This window comes from Pieris napi, chromosome 17 (genome assembly GCF_905475465.1).
Source record: "Pieris napi chromosome 17, ilPieNapi1.2, whole genome shotgun sequence".
NCBI lineage: Eukaryota > Metazoa > Arthropoda > Insecta > Lepidoptera > Pieridae > Pieris > Pieris napi.
The window spans coordinates 6,734,640-6,759,924 of NC_062250.1; the positions used below are offsets into that span (position 1 = coordinate 6,734,640).

The following is a 25,285-nucleotide window of genomic DNA, read 5'->3' on the forward strand; positions in this document are numbered from 1 at the left end:
CCGTAATAAATGAAGCCTGTGAGCCCTGATCTAATAAGGCTCGCAGTGTCATACTTGATCCAGAATTATTGTTGGCCCTTACGAGGGCTGTTGCCAATAGAACTTGTTTTCTGGTATTAGTAAAACAAGTGGTAATATTTTCAATGTTGGTCTCGTCTGGTCTCGATGTTGTTGCCGTTGCAACAACATTGATATCTTCTGGTGATTGGTTGTTAGCTGATACATTATCTGTTGATACACTAGCGTTGTAATGCAAAAGTGAATGGTGTTTTCGTTTGCAAATCTTACACCTGGTGGGCAAACGACACGCCTCAACCGAATGATTAGCACCTAAACAGTTGAAGCATAAGGCGGAACTTTGAACAAACTCACGACGTGCTTTAAGGTTACCCTTAGCAAATTTCTTACAATTTCCTATTTTATGCGTACTATCTGAACAAAAGACACAATTTGATTTTTCCTTAAAAGTTACATGATGAGATTGAGTGCTTTTGACTGGTTTGTTTATTAAAAATTCAAGTGACCTAAACCTTTGCTCTAAAAATTCAAAAAACTGATTTAATGTTGGCAATTCATCTGTTAAATTACAAATTTTAGTTTCCCATAACTCTCTAGACTTAGTATCTAATTTTGAACTTAAAATATATAAAACAATAACATCCCAATTGTCAGTTACTATTCCTATATTTTTCAATGCATTTAAACATTCATTTGTGGTGTCTAGTAATTCTTTAACAGCATTTGAAGATTCGGAAACAATATTCTTTTGAGAAAAAAATCTTTTTAAAATACTATTTGTAATAAATTTCTTATTATTAAAACGTTGTTCTAACATACTCCAACATAGTTCATAATTTTCACTTGTAACCGGCAAATGTCGTAGTAACTGCTCGGCTTCACCGGTCAGGTAACTTTTTAGGTAATGCAACTTTTGGACTGCTTGCAACGATTTGTTGCTGTGTATCAATGACTTAAACAGGTCACGAAACGTGATCCATTGTGAATAGTGGCCAGAAAAAGTAGGTATTGTTATTCTAGGTAATTTTACTTCACTGTTAATGTTGCTTACTACATCACTCGTAACTATAGGGCTATTTTTAAATTTAGTAAGTTTTTCCTTTATATCAATTTTGTATTCACTATATAAATCTTCCGTCTCTCCATATACATCTTTCAAGCTGTACTCCGATTCATCATAATCTTCCTCACCATAGTTACATATCAATTTATTGTGTGTCTCTTCAAATGTTGACCATTGTTTTTCTAATTGTTCCAATCTGGTTTCCAAATAACTTCCTGTAATTCTATCTTTTGGTGTTTTCTTAAAATTTGTATAAGCCCTTTTTATTGTTTTGTTAATATCTTTCTGTACTCTTACAAGTGATTCCATTGTGATTTTTCTAAGTTACACTTGTAAAATTTCCAAGTTCCAAATCGCAAATTCTTCTAAGCGTTTGGTGTACCTAATAATTTCGACTTAGGCAAAATCGGGCATGGATTCCCCGTGGTTAACCACTTTTGCCTTAATTTTTCTAAGTTATTTTACTTGCGTTATTAGACTTCCAATTTGTTAGGCAAAGTTTTAAAGTACTTACAGTTTTAGTCACCTTTACACTTACACACACCACAATCACTTATTTTACACTTTTTATACACTAGGGTTTCCACTCACTGATGTATCCGGCTCGAAGGACCATGTACAAAATAAAACCAATCCCAAGGCTAAGACAATTTAATACAAAAACAATTGAGATACTTATACTATTTTTGAATCATAACGATACCGCGATTCAAGGAACCACAGGCGACATCTATTGGTTCAACATAAAACTATAATAATTTAAACATACCGCGATTCAAGGAACCACAGGCGACATCTATTTGTTGAACATATAACTATAATTGTTTAAACACATATTAAAATAGATAACATTCCTAATTTAAAATTTTATTTTTAAAATAAAGAAATTACTATACTATATTTAATTTAATTTAATAAAAACAGATTTTGTTTCAATTCATTTAAACATTTCTTAGAATAATGAAAATATAAAAAGCCATTATTTTTCAAGTCTTGTTTTCCTCTCTTCACATTAAAGAACAAAGATGCCGTGTTCATGTAGGTTTAAACATTTAAACGATTGTCATTAATTTTAATGAGTTGATTAATATCTTTGACATTTGGCTAATTTTATCTGTAAAACGGTTAGAACAAAAGCGATACATCAAAGTGTAATGAACTTGTCAGTAATTTTTATTAATTACAAGCTGACCTGGCTAACTTCGTTCCGCCCTACAACCTTATAATATCGTTGTTACTTTAATATAACTTATTTTAGGATTTCATTAATGTTAAGTATTACATTAATACAACTTTTTTGCAGATACAGAAATGTTTTATTGCTTGCCATTGCGAAAGAAGAATGGCAGTTTTACACATTAGGCATCTTCTCTCTAGCGTCAATATGGCGATACTGCATGTTAAGCACTTTCTGATAACCAACATCTTTTGATCAGGATCAAAGCATGGTTATGCATCTCCTCATTCACCTCAAGATCGGAATTTCTTCAACTGACACGAATTCGACGTAAAATGATGCGTAGTTTTGTCAACAGATGGCACCATATGGTTTTTGCATTCGTAAAATTAATTTAAAATTAATTATCCGATATTTTATTACTTATTCTGCTATTCGGGACGGAAACAAATCCAACAAATTAAAAACCATGGCAATCGGTCCAGCCGTTCTCGAGTTATAAGTGTTGTAACAAACACGACTTTCTTTTATATATATAGATATAATGGGAATAGTCGCGTTAATTATTTTGCTGACTTATATAACTATACATATGGGATAAGATGAAGGTGCAATAGGATTCCAAAAAGGTTTCGTCGCTGTTTTTCAGTTACCTTCTACCAGCGAAGGTAACGTCTTAAGACAATTTTAATGACCCTTTGTCTTAAACCAAAAAAAAATTCTAATGAATCGCCCTCAAACCTGAGGTCGTGTGTTTGAACCCTTTCAAAGGTTTTCCATTTTTGTTTCGCCATATGCGCAAGGAATAGCATCGTCAAGAAACCAAACAACAAATGAAAGTGTTTTTCGATAACTATACCAACTCGTGACAGCACACACGCATTACACACTTAAAATGTACCTTGATCTTTAAAAGAAAAGAAAAAAATGTTATCTTTAATTATTTTATTTATTATTGTTATTTTTTATGTTTCTGTGTGTGTGTTTTGTTAGTAATAAATGTTATGTCTACGTTTTACCCATAGAAGGCTTTGTCGCATTCTTCATTGATGCACACAATACTTATGCAATCGGGATGTCTGATGCCTAAAAGTCAAGCTAATCCACAACTTCTATGGAATCGCTAGAAATTGGGGGTTCTGATACTGAACGTTTCTATGTGTGTGTTTTGTTAGTAATAAATGTTATGTCTATGTTTTACCCATAGAAGGCTTTGTCGAATTCTTCATTTATATACACAAAACCTATGCAATAGGGATGTCTGATGTCCAAAAGTCAAGCTAATCTCCAATTTCTATGGAAACGCTAGAAATTGGGGGTTCTGATAGTGAACCATATGAGCTCATACTATGTCGTGTGTATTAATTGTGTTGATTACCCTCTAAACACGGTTGTTTACTGACACACATAATTATTGCTAATTACACGTAGTAATGGTCGGCCGGTGATCATTAAAGCGAATTTCTTTACGGGTACTGTTATTTACAACGTTTTTTTTTCTCTAATTTAACCTGTTTACAGTGTTAATTTGCAAGGTGCGTTGTTTAAAACTGGTATTTGAGGATTTTATACACGTTTCAATTATCCAAATTAATGTGATTATGAACTAAAGGTTTAATTTGTAAATCGATATGAGGTTTTAGTTTGAAGTAAATTTAAACTTATCGCGCGTACCAACTTTTAAAAGGACGGCAATGCACTTGCGAGCCTTCTGGCAATGTGAGTGTCCATGGGCGGCGGTATCATTTAACATAGGATAAGCCTCCTGCCCGTTTGCCACCTGTTATATATAAAACAAGTTGATCTTGCTGATGGTCAGTTTTTACTACGACTTTAATTTATCTTTTTTAATCTATACATATTGAGATTGTTCTCGTTTATGAATTATATTTTAGTGACACATACACTCTACGGCTACAATCTCTGCGATGACGTCATACCTTGAAACCCTCTAACGAAGTTATTCCGGCCGCTAAGAATATATACAACTTCTCAGATTTTGCCACTGTGGTCTTTGGGCCTGTCAGTGGTCCTAGACTGGTCGAGTATCGTACCTTTAGGTTGGAAAAACTGTTCACCATCCTTCCTCCACAATATAGGTTATCTTATTAGAGGACTTCCTAGATTTTTTCAAAGCTCATATCATCGAACGACTACGATAGTACTGTGATTATAGTTATCGAAAAACAAACGAATTTAACAGCGCCCTAAACATGATAAATGCGTTGAGACATAATGACGCCCAATGTAAATATTGGCACCCCGTGGTTACGGAAATGTCTCCTAATTCCAAGGATTCCATGATTGTTGATGATACGTAACCCATTTCTGTGTATTATTCGGGCGTTCACCCGACGCAACGATTAAAAACACTTTTTTAATTACTCAACTTCCACGCTTTTATAGTTATATATCTTTATAGTTAAAGATGAGGTATAAAATCTAAATCTTTAAAGCTTGTAATGTGTGCTGTTAAGGTTATTAAATATACAGAAATAATAAAATTATTGAAAATATGTATTTTATAATAAACAGTTTCTATTTTAGGTTTGCGCTTCAGATTTCTTGTATATGTTTCGTGATCATTTTTTTTCAAATAAGGCAACTAGGTGATCAGCCTTCTGAACCTGACACACGATGCTGACTTTTTGTATCTAAGGCATGTCGGTTTCCTAACGATGTTTTCCTACACCGTACGACTGAGTACGCACATATATAGACAGTTCATTGGTACAGCCGGGGTTGGAACTTATTTAACATATGGTAAAATAAATATAAACAATGTCCCATTAGAATATCTATCACGGTTATCTAATAACTAATTAAATAACCGTGTAGCAAAAATAGCGTAGTCCTTTTTGATCTCAATATAAAACAGAGATTGTAATTGCGACATATTTCGAAATACTCAAAATGCCAGTGTTTTCTTCGTTTGTTGTAAAACAGGTAGGATATTACAATGTTTTATAAAAATAAATATAAGGAGGCATGCTGTAGTTTCAAGTATGAATCGAAATAAAAACAGCCATCAATTTATTGGCTTCTTATATAAAGGAATATATTGAGTCATAGAACTACGAGTATAAAGTGATTGTAAATACCAGAATTACTAAGACTAGAATTCGTATATTCTAGACTAATATATACGTATAATATAGACGTTTATATATCTACTTGTAGGCTTTTTTAGTATTCTAAGGCTTAGCTTATACTATTAATTGTAGATGCCTTAACAAGAATGCAGTCAGTAGCACAGCTAAATTATTAGATAAAAACCGGAATATTCCGGTCAACACATTTCGAAATTGTAATCCGACCATTTGTCTACGAATCCCTTAAATGTCGTAATGAAACACGCTATCGACTCGAATTACAATCGGGACAAAGTCCCATTAATTGGGACGCATTCCAATTAAGAAACTCTTACGCAATTAGACATGTACTATCAGCAAAAAGAACGGAGTCTTCCTTGCACCTTTATTGCTTTATTGTTTCAACTAAGTGCTTATAACAAATTTATTTTCGTATTTTAACGTTATTGAACTTAGAATTATTTCACCTAAATGGGAATTTATACAATTTACTAACGGATTGATTAGGAGTACGTGGGACTGTAGATCCTATATAAATCCTTAGAAGTGTTGTTTAATAGCTTGAGCGTCCACCCATCAACCCTGATGCCATGTGTTCTAATGACGGTTGTGCAATGGACTTTTCTTTCTATGTCGACGGACTGTGCCAGATACTTACGGCTGATCATCTACTTTAAAAAAATACCCACGAAACAGAGGAAAAGACGTTGTAGATGTTGTAGGTTTTTTATTTTATAAATCTATATAAATTATATTTGTATAACGCGAAAAATGTTTTCGACAAAATGAAGACGATCGCGAAAAACCTTTTGCTGACGGTACCGGCAGCTCTCACTTTTTAAATGGTACTAGCACAGTGGGAAAACGTCCCACTTTTAATTTATTAGTCCAATTAGAGTATTTTAATGGAAATAATTTGTAGGAGCACTAAACAATAAACATAGCTAATACATATATGGGTGTACATTGGAGGTAGAAGTACTCACCGAGACTTGGAGGAATACATTTCTCGATGTCTATACAAATATTGTTTCATTTGAGGAACATGGGTCTGGACACCTTTAATCTATTTATTTTATTTATTTATTTATTTAGTTTAAGCTTATAACATCACACACAGTACTAAAATTACTAATTATTTTACAAAAAATCTCGCATCTAAAATGTGTGACAATTAATGTAAGCATAAGTTTCACAAAAAAAAATTAAATAGAAATAAAAATTACAATTAAAACATATACGATAGTAAAAGCACACAATAAAATAAAAAAAAATTACAGAAATTTGTTGGCACTTAGAGCAGAAAAAAAAGAAAAATCATCATAAAAAACAGCGAAATTAGGTTTGAGAAAGGCACTTGCAAATGCTTTCTCTAAAACCGATCAACCCACTACCGAATATATCCAGCTCTGGATACGCTGTGTTCAATTTGTTAAAATCGCGAAGAATTCGAACGAGAGGTGCCTGAACTCCTAGGTTGGTTTTGGCAAAAGGAATTTGAAAGATATTATTGATTTTAAACCTAGGGAATGAGTGAGGGACGACAAATTTGATTTCCTGTAAGAGGTCACTGCTCTGTATATAGTTATTGAGTAATTTATGCAAGAAGGTAACACCGGCTAAAGTTCTTCGATTGTACAGAGATATCATATTAAATTTTTTGAGTCGCTGATGGTACGGGTGCCTATGTGAAAATCCTCTGCTTATGAAAGCTAGGTGCCGCGTAAAAGATCTTTGGATGCTTTCCACGCGTTGCGAATGGATCGCATATGGTGGATTCCATATAATACTGCCAAATTCTACATGACTGCGCACCAGAGCGTTGTACAAAATTGTTTTAGTCGTACAACCAAAACAATCCGCATTCCGTTTAAGAAATCCAAGCATTCGTGTGGATGTGGAGACTACTTTATTGACTTGTGATGTAAACGTTAATTTTTTGTCAATAATAACACCCAAGTCACGAATCTCGTGAACCTCCTGCAATGGCGCGCTGTCAAGCTTATACACAGTAACAAGTGTTTTTTTTTTCTTGTGTATTTAATATGAAAGCACTTATTTATATTGAGGATCATACCATTTAAAAAGCACCAATGTTGTATACCATTAAGATCACTTTGAACTAGAGCAGCATCACAGACAGTGTTAATAACTTTATAAATTTTTAAATCATCAGCGAAGAGAGACGCTTTACAGTGCTTTATATGATTCCTAACGTCGTTTACAAATAGTAAGAATAGCAACGGTCCCAAATGGGATCCTTGCGGAACACCAGATCGCGCAATATAGGGAGTAGACTCAGCGCCTCCAACAACTACTGACTGAGGCCTGTTACGAAGATAGGACTTAAACCAGTTCAGCAAATTCTCTCCCATTCCATAACCACGAAGCTTCTGAATCAGTAACGCGTGACTGACTTTGTCAAAGGCATTGCTAAAGTCAGTATATATAGCATCAATCTGGCGCCCACGATCTAATTCCTGACATGTTTCAGTCACAAAAGACATGAGGTTCGTTTGAATTGAACGGCCTTTTCTAAAACCATGTTGCTCATCAATGATACAGCCGTCTAAACATTTTGAGATTACGGGATACAGGACAGACTCAAAGAGCTTGGAAAAACAAGATAAAATACAAATAGGACGGTAATTTTTTACGTCGGTGATATCTCCCTTTTTATACACAGGTACAACACGAGACCTTTTCCATACTTCACGAAAAACACCATCTTTAAGAGATCTATTATAAATAATAGTTAGGGGCAAAGATAACACAAATCTGCATCGTTTTACAAAGATAGGAGGAATCGAGTCTGGTCCAGGTCCTTTCTAACCCAGGGTGGCGTTAAATTAATTTAATAAAACATGCCTAGTAAATAAACTTTGCATTGTTGATCTAGGTGGCTTCAGCGTGCAACCTCTGAGGTCGTGTTCGAATCACGGCTTGATTTTCATTGTGCAGTGTGCACTTTTAGCACTTGCTGCTACGGTGAAGGCAAACATAGCGAGTAAAACCGATGATTTGTGTCAGACACAGAAGCCTGATCACCTACTTGTCTATAAAATAAAAATAATTTAGTAAACGGATGCAATCTGAGGCCAAGACCCATTTTGGGTTGTAGCGCCACAGGTTTATTACTTAAGATTAATACAAAAAACTTTTGATTGGTTGACTTGACCTAATTAATACTTTGAAAATTTAACTTATGAATAGTTTTTTTTAAATAGCAATTGTTGATAGATACATTAATAAAACAATAATATAAATAAAAAATATCTCCAATCAAAAATTCAATTGAATTCAATTTTATTTCAAAGTATTTAAATAGAATAGATTGAAGTACTGCGTCGACTGAAAGGGTTTCAGGATTTCCGATGAATAAGTTATTGCGATTTTTCCCTGGGCAGTTTTCGCATTTTCAAACGCTTCCATTTAATAGGGATCAAAATGGTAATTGATCGTACATCCTATGATTAAATTAAATAACTTTCAATGTTTGATCAACATTTGAACATTGATCTTTAACGTCTTAGGGGAAAAGTTCGTTTAGAGTAGTTCAAGAAAAGATTACATCCCTGAAACGGCTCCTTAATTCAAAGTGCTACATTGCCTTCCATACCCTAAAAAAACTGTTATAGGTGGATGGCAAATGTCTACTATATAAAAATAAGTCGGGTTTTTCTTCCTGACGCTATAACTCCAGAACGCACGAACCGATTTCCACGGTTTTGCATTCGTTGGAAAGGTTTCGGGCTCCGTGAGGTTTATAGCAAAGAAAATTTAGGAAAAATTTCAACAGAAAAGCGGGATCACCAAACGAAATGTTACATAAAACGAAGCCATCTGGTGGCGAAACGGAGTTCGCCGAGTTTGCTAGTTAGTTAATAAAATAAATCAGTGGCACTACAACCTCTTTTTAGGTCTGGGCCTCAGATTTCTGAACCTGTTTCAGTATCATTTTTAAATCTAATAGGCAAGTAGGTAATCAGCCTCACGTGCCTGACACACGCCGTCAACTTTTTGGGTCTAAGACATGTCGGTTTCCTCACGATGTTTTCCTTCACCGTTCGAGCAAATGTTAAATGCGCACTTGGAAAGAAAGTCCATTGGTGCACAGCCGGAGATCGAACCTACGACCTCAGGTATGATAGTCGCACGCTGAAGCCACTAGGCCAACACTGCTCGCGGCTGCTTTAAATGTTAGTTAAAGAATCGCAAATATTACTCTTTCATTTTAAAAAAGTATTTTTTTCAATATGTATATTATACTCTAGTAAATATTAAGCATAGCAAGCTTTACTTAAACTGTAGTCACTCTTAATTTAATTTACCCTTAACAGTTATAACGAAGAGAGAATACGTGTTAAAACGGTATAGCATGTTCTTTATGGACAATAGCTTTACGATGGCTTTGTTTACCGAAATGGCACATGCATAATCAATAATTACGAATATTATACAATACTATGGCATCATCCGTGCCATGTCTCTCATTTAAATATTAATGAGTCAACATTCATCCTTGTTCACCGTTATCATGACCAATGCAGCTTGCAAATAAGTCATAATTAATTAAACTGCTGATCAAAGATTGTCGGCACAGCGATGCCTTTGTCTTTACATAACATGAATTTAAATTGTAAATAAAACTTTAAAACATGGCTCGACAAAATTGGAATTAATATTTTTGAAACAGCTTGTCCAATTGTTAACTAAAATTAAACTATTAGCACTAATCACAGCGTAAATAGAATTTGACTGTGAAAGACGAATTCTTAGTTCAGTCTTAATAGAGTAAGCTAACTAAAGAATATCAACAGAAATCTTTAAAAATTTTTTACTAAATATACTATGTATAATAAAAAATTTTAAACATACAATGCAACACCATGTTAAATATATTTACATTTGTGATGTGAATCGGGGTAGTGTTATTGTTTTCCCGTTACAAAGAGATCATTCGGATGCCAGATTCGGCACAATGCGTTTAACTACGCCCATTGTCCTATAGCCAACAAAAGAGCTGTTTGCATAATTTATTGGCATCAAATTAAGATTCGGTACCTCAGAATTAAGGTCAACCGATTATTTTAAGCTGCTTATGTGAGAGAGATGGAGATATCCGAAACAATTGTCTTAGTACTTTCATTTATTTATTTTATGTTAAAACAGGGGGCAAAGTGTAAAGTGCTAACCGTCGCCCATGAACACCTGCAACACCAGGAGGCGGCTTGCAAGTGCGTGACGGCCATTAAAAATTCATACAATTTAATACTTAATGAATAATTATTATATAGGAAGTTATTAGGTGAACTAAATTAGCAAGTGGAGTAAGAATTTAATACCAAGTTTGAGGAATCTATTTTCGAGTCTCTAATAAGATTATCATCAATTACAATAAAATTTAATATCTAATAATAAGTACACATATATTACCTACGGTGCGTGTTAGTTATACGAAAAAAAATATGTTTTTTTTATATGTTTTGTAAATGGGATTAGTTACTTAACTACTTAGGGTTGAAACTTTGATAATTATAATTGTCCGAGTTAATTATGAATTTAAATAAATGGCTGAAAGCATAAGAAAACTTGTTGACGACAAATATAATCAAAAAGGTATAATGAAACTTACGAATACAGAAATAACTCTAGTTTTTCAACCTTATTTTTAAACTGCTATATTTAGTAACGAAGATTCAAAATACACTGGAATTTTAAATATGGACTTGTTATTGATGGTCTTCCGTATGGACAGCATTGATCTCTTTAGAGGTGATCAGGCAATAACCTTGAATCGCCAGAGATGCGGTCAAACGCATAGGTGAATGCGATTATAATCAAGGTGAATGAAGTGACTTTATCAATAGGTGACTTTACGTGTCATTCTATATTCATGAGTTTAAATATTTACGTAATATTAGATATTCTGAGTTTATATTTTGTAATCAGTATTGCTGGCTGAATGTTTTGATCAATGTACGAAGCTAAAAACCTATACAAAAATCCTTTTTCGATTATGAACTGTCGTCTTTTTAACGGAACACCTTCTAAAGATAGACACGTTACCATTTACACATTAGTTAGTTAAATATAGGCCATTACTTGGAGTTGATCAAGTCGATGAAAACCACCGATATTTGGCCTTATATTAAGGAAACAGTCAATAGTTGAAATTATTTGGAAATAATTACGATTTATAAACATGCGTTTGTGTTTGTTACATGTCACGCCCTCGGCAATGGCCAATTAAGGTGTCAGTTCATCTGTTGTCTGTCACAGTTAAAATTTACAAATGTAAATGCATTTTAGATTTACGTAGAAGACGGAATTTTACAAGTTATTAGTAATCATATTTCACTGGAAATTATGAATACATTTAAGTCTCGAGCTTACAACGACTGCTGTGAAGATTTCGAAACATCGAGCTCAATACGAATTTCGTGTTTATTTCTTAATTCTTAGTAATCATATGTCTTAACTGCATTAAAGAATTCTGCCAATATATGGCAATAGTATAATATGTTGATCCTTATTTAAATATATTAATTGGGAATAAAACCAATGTACCCGATAATTAATGATCTTTAGGACAGGTAGATAATTAAACACGGAAGCCTGAACATCAATTAGCTCACCTAAGCAACAATAGTTTCACAAGGAACCAATCGATTCAAGATTAATGTTTCGATGCATATAAATGAGACTCCGTTGATTAACAAGTGGCTCCTTTACGGTCGACTATTATATTTAACTTTTTCCTTAACTGTACACTTGTACAGATCTAGTGCGCGATTAGTATGTACAAATAATCAAAGTATCGGTTAGGATAAAAAAATATATGGAAAACGTTATTCCTATTAAGTGAAGAAATTTGGAAAATATTAGAAAGATGATGGAGCCTGAGCATTCGTGTGCCTTGGATGTACGTTGGCGAAACAGATAAATTACATAAATGTTATTAAACATTTGAACTAACTTATGCTTATTACAAATTATTTTATATTTTGACAGAAGTCTTTTTATTATGATAAACAAAATAAAATACTAACTAATTACTAGATTTGGTTTAGGGCAATTTTAATTTCGACTTATAAACTTCATGTCCAAAATACATTGAATTGTGAAAATCACAAATCACAAATTATTCATAATATTTTAGATCAAGTTTCAATGTTGATCCGAGATTTACGATCGTTATAAAAAAAGCGTCCTAGCGGTGCTTTAAGCAATTCTTATGCGGCTATCGTCACCATTTAAATAATTGATGTGTTATGCACACGATTAGAATCTATATAAAGCTTATTCTAAAGGAATTTTCCACGCTTCTACGGAAGCACTGACAGTCACATATGAATATAAAGCCGTTGAATATATTTGTTATTCCTATTTAATTATCGTAAGCGAGCTTTATTTGGCGAACTGTATTTACTAGTTCAATAATTCTTGATTCATTTTATATAAATATTTGCGTTTTTATTTTAATTTGGTCAAACTTGCATAATTTTAGTATATTTTTTAGTAAAAAGAAGAGATTGTAATTAATTCCAATGGTTACAAGCGAATTGATTTTAAGGGCCAAATTCTTATTCTTAGTCTCGTCTTAAGCGCAGTCGAATGTGTTAAACTTTATAGAGAACAAATGGTTGAATTGCAGCTTAATGCATGTAAAAGCTCACTATCTAAACAACTCTTTGAGAAGACCTTTCTAGTTTAAGTCTTGAACAGGACATCTTACAACGTTCACTTTCACTAGCAATTTATATCTGGTACCGTTGTATTACATCTGTAAGTAATTATTTATTTATAAAAAATAACTGGTATTTACAGGCCGAAAAGGAACGAGTATTTAAATATAAAAGATACACACGAAATAAGCAAACACAAAATTAAATTGAGAGATCAAATGAATCATATTTACTAAATGAATTGGTTTGTAAGGTTTTTGGAGACGAGCTTTGTTTTTGATTAAGTTAATTACTTATTAGTTAGAGTATAACCTTGGAAATTTATAATTGAATTACAGTTTCAAGAGATTTTTAAGGATGCTTCATACATAATATAATAAATATGTAAAATATACAACCATCTTATCCACGTCGCCTAGTCTACCGATAGCAAACGCGAGTGCAATAAATGATAATCAGCTTTATAAAAACTCCATTTAGTTCATTTCCAATTCCAATGTTCCTCTGATATTGTGATTGTGGTTTCACGATAGAGTGCACTACACGTAAGGTGCAAGTTTACCACCAGTGGTGGGTGATGCACGATTATGTTTTGCCAACCGTCGGCTTCTATTACATCCAGACGAGACCATGCGCTTAGAACTAATTCTAACTGCTGACATATGCAATTAGACACATAGTTGAGTGAACTGACAATAGGACATTAAGTAACATTCATAATAATAGCTAACTTTAAGGGGACCTGAGTGCATATTAAAATAGCCAACTATGATTACTTATTTATATTTATTGCATAATTATTATTCTATTACAATAAACTAGCTGGTTGGTGCCTGCGACTTTGTCTGCGCTGTCAGGATTAGTATTTCAAGTAGCTTATATCAGCGTGGCGTAGAAATAAACTATTAAAGATATTGACAATTAAAGATAATTATATTTCTATCATACATAACATATTATGTGTAACTCTAGCGGTTTTGGCAGCGTACGCCCGAATAGTTCCCAGATGGTAGATTTTTTCCTACTTGCTTGATATTTTGGACAGTTCTCATAATATCTTTATAAATTGTACCTATGTGTTATTTCGATGTATAAGCTATATTATTGTAATGTTTCAATTCGCGTTTATAGTATTTGTAGTGATTATTAACCGCATCATATTCGAGGTCTATTTTTTTTACATAAACGGGCAGGAGGCTTAGCTGACGTTAAGTGATACCGCCGCCGCCCATGGACACTCACATTGCCTGAAGTGTCTTGTAATGCCGAAAGTGCGTTGCCGAACTTTTAAGAATACGGTTAATTAATAAGATTTTGAACTCTTAAGTGGTAATTTTCTACTCAATGTATGGAAGCGTAAAATTCCATATTTAATTGTTCCAGTAGGTTTAGTCCGCTTTTCCGAGCGAAGCCGCAGTCGATATTAAAATGCCCACAAACACCGCTGACACCATGTACAAATCATTACATTGATCGGTGATGGTTGTGTAATCAGTTTTGCAACATGGCATTGTTGCGCCGCGGCCGATGCCCTAGTGAAAGTGTGAAAGTGAGGCGAATGATCTCACGACCATTGCCGTCTGGACTGCATACGCGGTACTCTCGAATTAAATCCCGATATTGTATGTGATTATTATACGTGCATTAAGAATGTAATTTAAAAGATGTCTTTGGGCACTGAAAGTGCCTTGATTACGCCTTCTTCGGTTAGAACAGGTATTAAGTATTTAACTAGAGTTTACTTATAAGATATCATTTTATTATAGACACAGCGCAATGCATAGGTATATACCTATAGCCTTTATATACAATAGACCTTTTTTATCCAATCTATCTTCTTTTGTATTCATCGGAAAAATAATATATTTTCATTTATTGTAGTGTCAACTAGAATTAAATGTAGTAATATTTGACCCAGTCTTTACAGCATGATGAAATTTATTGAAACCTATAAGTGATTTCTACATCGACACTCTTGTCGTAGGTTGCTAATTATATCTTTGATTTTGTATAATTTGAAAATTAATTTTACGCTATCGGGTACGGAATATTATTTAGAGCATAACTTAATGCTAAGTAGAGAAAAATCATTTTGTATCATATCATCATTTAATAAAAAATGTTTATTGTTGTTTAATATATTATAAATAATCTAAAAGTACAACAAGCAACAAAAACAACTAAAGACTTTACCCTTTTAACCTTGGTGTCTGAAAAGCTACACCACAGTAAAATTTAAAATACCTTATAAACTAAAGACAACTAACTACAACGTGTACACTAGGTTGGGTCACTGTAGTTAGGAAAAAAATTAAAGTTGATGAATCAAATTCTAATAGTAATATTATGCTGTAGTGCAGGTACGATAAAAAGTAGGTTTAGCTAAAAACGAATAAAGAAGCATACATCTTCAGCCCGCGCATAAGCTTCATAATGATTAGTTTTTAGAGAAAAACATGTATTACTAAATGGGATAGTTTTTTATTATAAAATACTATTGAAACTTTTTTTGACCCACCCTAGTGTACACTGATAAAAAGAGAACATTTTGATGTTTCTGTGTGCCAACATCTAACTTCATTATTAACAACCAATTGCACAAAGTATATCCATAAAAAATATAGTAAAATAGTTTGTCGTTAATTACTCTACCGATCCAACTACAAAGCAAACTTGGAGTTGGACTACTATAAATATTAAATAGATAAGTTCGTTGTACAGCAACAACAATTTCCTTTATGTGGTTTGTAAAGATATTATAGAGATCGAATTGGTACGCCATAGATTTTCTAAGCGGCGACACGAATGGTGAAGACATGAATAATGATGCGAAATTATCGAGCGGCCTAGTCATGTAATTGCAACAGTATTGAGGCAAATAATACGACCTACATGAGGTTCCGTCTTTCATATTCAAAACATTGTTAGGAATGAGAATGAAGCAACCAATGGAGATTATTATTTTTAATTATAAGGTTTTGGTTTATTAAATTTATCTAGTATGATTAAATTTTCTACTGGCTTTTTTATTTCTCTAAATACGATAAATTATAGAACTATGTAACCTTAAATAATATCGCGTTTGAATTTAATAAAATATATGTTTATTACAGAAAAGTATTTAGAATTCATTTGAAATAAGAATACATTTTACCTCTTAAAATTTCACATGCCACAGTATAATTACTGTAAATTTTCTACTCAATGTAAATATAATTTCAACAATCACAGTCTGTAATTTGCTTTCTAATAATCTTAGTACTTTAACAAGCATTACTTCGCGTATTGGCGTTTTATATGCCGTGCCATAGTTATTATTATAAAATATTGCCACTCAAACTGACGTTTAGCTTGTGAGAGGCATGCAAGTGCAGCTATTAACGCATAATAATCCACGCATCAACTCTCTATTGTTTGTACGTTGGAGTGCAATTTTCAATGCAAGATCCGACTGCCTGTCGACTGTCTCAAATCACTTTTAGGTTTCACGAATTTTGCATGGCTTGTAACTTCCTGTGGTACACACATTTCTGCATATATTTTATTGATTATGTTTGTTTATACGTAAGTAGGTGATCAGTCAAAAACGTCGTTTATTTTTGGGTTCATGGCATACCGGTTTTCATGCAATGTTTTCCTTAGCCGTGCTAGTAAATGTTATTTGCTAACATAGAAACCAAAAACAACAAAACAACAAAAAAACAAACTTAGTTATCATTCAAACTTCTTTGGTCAATCACAGAATAATTTTACTTCCCAACAATTTCATATAACTAATTCTAAAGCTGTGAGTTACTTTCAGCACGACATCAATTTACCTACATTCATCAAAACAATCAATTTACCTTCGACAACAAACGAATTAACAAACAAATATGGTGGCGCGGGGCATATTCCGTTCAACCAATCAGCGCGCGAGGTGCGATCCGTTTCACAATTTGACGATTTCACTTCGATAGATTACAATCTACCGAATAATAATACGTTAAATTGTAAGCAGTACGCTGAGGTTGACAATCTTTCGACAGTTTATAATCTCACGAGATAGATTACAATCTAACGGTGTTTACAATTTTACGTTAACATATACACTGGGTATATATTTAAAACTTCAATTCAATGCTAAACGCGTTGCCAGGATAGCATGCATTTGTAAGCGTTTGTAAAATGTATGTGACACTTATTCCTATTTAAGAAGCTGTCACGTAAAATATTACAGAATTGCATCATTAAGGAGTAAGCGCGGCGAACTCCGACATTAAAAACATAGTTTACCTCGATCGTAAAAAATCACAAACCACTGGATTACCTACATACCATAATGATTGCAGCACGCGCATTTGAAAGACGAGATAAAATGTAAATATTTTTTATTAACTAAGATTGAAAAAAGTGTTAGTGTTGAAAAAAGAAAAAAAAAGTGTTAAATCTAGTGACACGGTTACAGCATTAAAAAATATTCTATAATAATGATTTTACATTAATCCTGGAATCTAAGGTAGACCATGCAGGGACTAAAGCCTCTGAAAAGGCAGCTTAGTCCGAACCCTTTTTAAAGGTGTAGCCTGTAAACGCCCGTTAAATGGAGAATGAAAAATAATGTTTCTAGAATACTCGTTAGTGGCTTTGCGGCGCCAACAATTCAACCCTTTCCTAATGGAGCACCGACAGGATTAGGTATGAGGCGTCGCATCGAACGCTTCCTTGAATTAACCAACTCAACTACTGATTTATAGACAGTTAGGTGTGTGAACGTGAGAACAGGTTTAATGGTAGGTTATGGTGGTTGCTGGCCCTCAGTCGTGATTCACTGTCGATAATCTGCTTGTGTGTGGTGGGCGTGTGAATTACGCGCTTTAGCGTAACGCCCGGTACTTATTATAAATCGAATTCAAGCGGTTGTTTTATCTCGTATCGATCATGTTTCACGAGGCACGTAACGATTTGAAGATAGTCGATACGATTATACCTCTATTAATTCCGTTTGAATATTGTATGCGCAAAATTCACGTTGTGTAACGTAGGGGTTTTACGTAATACTTTCTCTATTTTCATAAGCTGCAACTTGTAACACGATTTATGTATTACCAATTAGACTTTGTTGTTCTTATTTCTATTTGTGTAATACAAGGTGTTGTAGTACTCAGATTATTAACGTCATTAGTGAGCTAATACTGAAATCTTAGAAGTTGATGGTATTGTTAACATTTACGTCAAGTTTTTTAAAGTAGATCATATCACATTCTTTCTGGAACGCCCTGTTAGCTGGTTGCGTTTCTTTACTTTATTTTATGACTTGTATTGTCGTTTAAATTGATGCATTATGATCTAGTTCTTAAATAGTATGTGTAAAATTTGTATAAAGCGTTTTTTTATCTTGAATATTTTTTTAAATGTATTTATTTTTCCTTAGTATTAAATCCTAAAACGGTTTCACAAACACAAAGAAATTTATACAATTACAACAGGAAAACAGGAGAACAGTAAGATAAGTAAACAAAATAATATTTACGAACACTTAAGAAGACAACAAAAATACTAATAATCATTATGTAATATTAATATAGTTTTACAAGAGTGCGAAAACAGATCGTCCGTAGGAATGAGGAACACATTCTGTAAAAGTTATAGGAATGGTAGTTCTAGGAGTCTTTAGGTGTGTTAAATCACGCCTAAATTGTGCTTTAAGGCGGTTTTTTTTTTCAAATAATTCTTTGAATATTCTGGCATTCGTGACATAACACGAGGTCGTGTGAACTTCAAATCTGTAGTTGAGATATTAAATCGCGACAGATCTCACGAATACCAGATTTTATCCGGTTACTTGTTGACTTTTTTAAATCATTCATAGCATAGTGAAATATTCGCTACTTGAATAACAATGAGTAAAGAATGTGATGTGATACACTCAATGAAAGATTGTTTTCTCAATATTCTAAGTAATTGTACATATGCTATGTAGTTTTGCATTTCTTGCGCTCACCTTATCAATTTTTTTTCTCACAGTGGTTTCCTGGAAGGGATCGCTCGAAAGCGATAACGCCTCAGTTGCCCGCCATTTTATTTAATTATTTCGATATTATTGCAACGAAGTGGAAATAAATAAATTTATAAACGGTGTAATATTTGGAATGTGTTAAAATAATTCTATTAATAAATAAATATTTTTAGTTTAATATAACAGCACAGGAATTCGTACCCGTTACCTTGTCAGTAAATCTTTGGAATCAAAATCCAAATCCATCCATCCAAATCGGAATAAGAGACTTCCTAGTTTACTTCTAGAAGATAATCTAAATTTTCTAAATACATCGCGCTCAATGTAGAACCACGGTTCCGCTCTCTAGAATTGGGTAAATGGTACATTTGACGAAATCAAAACAACTTCACTTTTTAATCACGCTAAGTAGAGCATCTCCATAGCGAGAGCTGATTGTTTGCTCGTGATTATCGACGCGTTTCCCCATAAAAGAACGATTTTTACGCTGTTTCGAAGTGGTATTGAGACAGGGGTCTGCAACATTTTTCAGAAGACTCTTTAACACTTTTCATGTTGTATATTTTTCACTCAAGTAGCACTATGCATTTAATTGAATTAGTGTAAAATATAGGCCCATAAAGAAGCCTACGACTGTGACATAAATACGCTCATTTAATCCAGGGCTAATAAATGAAAAAGTTACCTGACCTCGTTGACATCATAACTGTTGGCCACCTACTAGATCCTAAGTTTGATTTTTTATTATTATTAAAGCTATATTAATTAATCCCTACAATTATTGTTTAGTTAACATTTCTTAATATGAGTATTAGTTGCTAACAAGTATAAGTTATGAAGGTAAGTTTGACTTTTGATACAGAATATACATTATTTTGTATAAAGTACAGAATTTTGATCAATCTCTGAAATCCATGATCTGAATATGCAAAAGTCCGCTTTATAACCGACTTAAAAATGAAGTAGGAATGAATAAGGTTCATAAAATAAATTATTTAATTATGGTTTAATAAATTAATTAACAAAAACCATTGTTACATAATACTTTTTAGTGCATTTTGGAGTGTGTTCTAATTTTTTTAAAGAACTTTATTACGTCACTCCAGAATAGCTGCCGTTGCTTTTCATAAGAAATTAATTGGTCCATTGGCTCAGGGTTGCTTTTCATAAGAAATTAATTGGTCCATTGGCTCAGGAGCCCTGTATTAGAGAGTTGGCGATTCGCCACGCGGATTACGGTGATCCGTTCGCACGGATATCGGGACCGAGATAATACAACTGGAGCGGCTAATATTCAAATAAACCAGTTTTAACGCAGTTATTCGTCGTTATCGCGTAGCACCGGTTTTCTAGTTCTCGCAAATTTAACCTTGGATTTCAATCTGAAAAAGTCTAGAGTCTAATTTATGTCTTCTAAAGTGAAAACTTCGTGTGGTCGTATTTTTGGTTGAGTTATGATTAAATCCTTTGTTTTAAGGTGCCACATCGTTGGATGTTTAATTTGAAATGTTATGTATAGATCCTTCTTATCGTTATAGTATTAAATGTTTTATATAATGTTCAAGAAAACGGGTCAATCTTACCGCTACACTTTCGTTTGCGATATGCAAATCAGAGCGTGAGCATTCGGTGTCGGCATCGGCCGTGACGTACGGTCTGTAATGAAATTGGCCTGAGTTACACGACTGCGTTTTCTATCATTATATGGACATTCTTCATAGTTTTACATACAACCCCTTTTTACTTTACATTTTTACACCTTTCAGGTTATATATCATCAATAGTTATTTTTAATAAGGACTCTAGTATGTATTTATTTCTGAGTTTTATAACACCACAACCGTATTACCACTAGTATTGGTATTTATTATTATTATATCATATCATTAATACACAACTAAAAATAGGCTAAATATATTCTATTCACTTTTTTGTATCGTGATCAGTGTTGGCCCAGAGGTTTTAGCGTGGGACTCTCATCCCTATGGTGTTAGGTTCGATCCCCGTCTGTTCACCAGTGGACGTTATGTCAATATGCGTATTTAGCACACGCTCACACGGTGAAGGCAAACATCGTAAGGAAAACCAAAAAGACCAAATTTTTAGACACAAGAAGTCGAAAGCGTGTGTCAAGTAGATAATAGTGGCAAAAAAAAAAACAAATGACGACGAAACAGATACAGATTTGAGGCCCAGACCTAAAATATTGTTGTCCCACTGGTTTCTTTTTCTTGTGACTTAAAATTATCTAGGTATAGTACTAGAAATGTTTCCTCTTTCAATCGACGGTAATACTTGCAGCGAGTTTCACCTTAATTTCAACAATTTCGCAATCATCAGTCCTGAATCATTTGTTGGGAGTGTGGGAATAGTTTTTTTTATTAATTAGTGTCAGATTGTGATGCGCTGTCATTGCAACGCAAAAGTAAGGCGTCTAGCTGTCTCTTGGCCAATTTCATTCTTAATTATCTCGCATTGCCTAGTTGCTTATATGGTGGCACGTTTGGCCTTATAATACAATCTAGACTTATGCTATCTTGCTGTAATTTACTCTATTTGAGATTCAAATATAACATGAGATCATATACTCTGTATTTCTAGTGTTCCAATGTATGTATTTTTTAAGAATAAATTATAGGTATATTGTTAGTCGTACAAACTGATGTGAGACTGATGTAAACTATACACTTTTTCTTTTTCATATGTCCTTTTTTTAGTTTAGTTTTTTTGTTTCTATTTTAGTTTTTTCTAAATAACTATATGTATAATGTATTTTTGCACTTCTTGCTTATCTAATTTTGTTATTATTTTTTCACAGTGGTTGCCTGGAAGAGATCGCTCGAAAGCGATAAGGCCGCCAGTTGCTCTTTCATTTAATTATGTCAATCGTATTATATTTGTGCAACGAAGTGTTAATAAATCAATATGTATTGGCTAGTTTGTTGATTTGATAAATTAACTGGAATTCAGCGGTTTCGCGTGTAATGTTTTACAAGCTTACCGCGTAACGATGAAATCCAATTCGAAGCGCTGATAACTCATATTGAAATAGGTCGTCCTGAAGATACGTAGTAGACTAGCTGAAATCACCATAGGTTATTATCAAAAGTCTATTTTCTCTACGTAGTTTTGGTAGCATAAATGTCTTGCCATAAAACTTTATAGAAACGCAACCACGTGAAGACGCTGACGAGCCCGTATCCATGCAATAAAAATAAAATAGGGACTAATGTGGACTTATTTATATCCCTTTTGGGGATAAAACATGGTTGTTTTCGGTTCATTGGCCGTTGCCTATTTGTCTTATTACTGAGAGACGATTGGTTTATTCCGGGTCAATAGGCTATGCCGATAAATTAATACGGACAGTGCATACTGTGTACATACAAAGTGTAATTTTATTAGATCCGGCATCAAAAGTATGTTATTTTAAGTATTCAAGAGTGGACATCATTAAAATTATAATGTTTATATATTTTGTATTTATTTTCGCAGTAAAGTCGAATATTGTTAGCGATAAGTCGCGATATCAGGAAATATCCTTATAAAGTTTATCGTCTATTATAAATTTAGAATTTTAACTTTTAATGAGTTATAAAAAGACTGTAATACACTAAACTGAGAGAGGATACTTGAGTGCAAGTACCAAAGTAATTAACTATTGAGGCCAACTTTTTATATTTAATTTCCCGGAATGAGGTCGCTCGATTGAAACTAATAACAAATTAACTCATGTTCTCAAGGCTTTGCATAATATCGATTATGTTCGCGGTTATACGTTTCATAATTATTACATAAACTATTATGTATTCAGTACATTGATACTTAAAGGAGAATTTTCGCTTCAAATTTGTTTTCTTATATATTCTTTATTAAACTTAAGACAGTCAGTGGGATCATGATTGCCATAGTTGAATAGACCTTAGTTTTAAATATATAAATCTTTTTATGAGATGGGTGATTTTAGTTTATTAGTTACTTAATGCGGTGTATGTACTAAGAAACATTTATTAACATATTAGATGGCGGCCAGGACAAAAAATACCTCTAATTCAAGATACCAACAAATTAAAAAAAAAATATGTCCGCGATATTTATGATAAATATTACAAATCTTACGTAAAAATATACTTTTATACGTTTTATCTTATTATCTTTACCTAATATCATGAGATTGCCCCGAGGCCTGAAATACAATTACAACTAACCAACAAACATTTAATGACGTCAACCTTTTGCTATTCTAACCGTTTGATAGGTCGGATCGTTCCCATGGGCCGAATATAATAGAATCACATATTTTGTTATTGCGTAGTAAGGGTCTATTCTGGTCTTTTTCTGCGACTTTGTCAATAAAACGTTTCGAAATATACCTGTTAACGATATTATAAGGTTTCATTGTTGCTTAAATAAAGTTTTAATTAATTTTTTTGGGTGGCTTCTCGGATTCAGTTAATAAAGTTTTCTTTCTGAAATACGTTCTCAGAACAGGCAATAATTTCAAAACTGTTTCGTCCGAGTTGAGGTTTTGTTTTATGGAATTGATATTAGTGCTTTCATAACCATTTAGAATACGTTCTATACACGTATAAATTCATAATCTGGCATAAGACAAAGCTACCTTTATTATTTATTTAAATATGAATTTCACTATTCGAGACTCTATTTCTGACATAAAACCTTCGCACTCATTCTTCTACGACAGTATTATATGATTCACTCGGATAAAAGAGTCTTTTGTAACTTATTTATTATAGTATATTTATGAACAAATAATTAGAAAGCCGTTCCTATTTACTATCTAGTTAGTATTGAGATAAATTTAATTTAGCTAACAAGAACAAAATTCCTTAAGCACGCGAATTTACTCATATCGATTGAGTGCGGTCATTGAACTTACGTAATTGTAGTTCTTTGTGCATACAAACCTAACATGCGACGTATGTAGATCTATTGATTAGAAACGACTGGTAGGAAGTTCGCAAATTGTTAGGGGAAATAGGTAGAGAATTACCGAACAAGTACAAAATTTATCTAAGTATCTGTTCTCTGGTTTTGTTAGTGTTGATAAAGACTGTTAATTTAAATTTTATATAATAAATAGATCCACCAATGACTCGAAAGAAGCCCAATTCCGCAGTCATCTGAAAAATAGAGCCAGACTGGCTCCCCAAAAGCTAGGTGTTTTGGGTTAATGCTAAGCAGTATGAGGTACATTGCGTAAGAGTTCAAGAGTTGTTTGGGTCGATCGCTTATGCCTCGTTTCATCACCGTCCGAGCAATTTAACTCCATATTTCCTCTGTTCCATGTCTGGAAGTCTAACACGGTACGCTTCAATATGGAATCCACTCCCGGTGGGAGATACGACCTCCAATTATTAAAAAAAGTGCATATTCCTCCCTCATAGGCCGGCAACGCACTACCGTAATGGGTTTCCATGGGCTTCGATGACTTTTAAGCCTCCCAAAGGCACGTTTGCCCCCTGTCCAATCAAAAATCTATTGCAGATTAATAATACTTTCCCAAAAAATAAAACTGTCAATTAAGGTGGTAGTCGACTATTGTGGTTGTTATTAGCAAAACGTTAAGTAGGTACCATGCACGGTGCAGCAGTGATATTAGCAGCTACTACTGCTAAGAGAATAGACTATACATATAGAATAGAATTTAAGAGAGTCTATCTACATCTACACGACTCCATCTGGTGTCAAAAGATCAAACTTTTGAATCCCTAACGGAAAATTATAAGTTGGTAATATCGTCCCAAGTACAAATAAGTACACACGCATGAGTGCACTGAGTCATCGCCATAACAAGGCAATCGTGGTATGAAACATGTAATTTTTTCTAAGATTTACGAGATGATTTCTGACGGCAAATGATTATAGTAATTTCGCCGGCGGTTGCCGAAATGTGCGAATTAACGATCTGATGGCAGCTGGAACAGCTGTTGTTAAAAAAGATACATAACTGTTTTTATTATATGTTTATACAGGTTTATAATAATCAGTGTTAATCTAATGGATAAGCACCGTACCCCTAAAAATCGAGCATTAGTATTTTAACCAATATATTCTAAATTAATACTTGCTCATGCGATGAAATTTTTTGTGACGAAACCTTTACCCAAAATGGATGACGTTATCTCTGGGGATGCTCCTGTTTAAGTGATAGAAAACCTATTATTGGCCTTCTTAAATAAAATGCATTAAGGATTCTCTGAATTATGATGTTATAACTTTTCTACT

The 25,285-nt window shown here is 33.4% G+C and overlaps 1 protein-coding gene across 2 annotated transcripts in view; it reads left to right on the forward strand.

Moving 5' to 3' along the window:
* Positions 1–25,285, forward strand: part of LOC125057968 (CCR4-NOT transcription complex subunit 6) — a 186,742-nt gene that overhangs the window by 113,640 nt on the left and 47,817 nt on the right. The window lies entirely within an intron of this gene.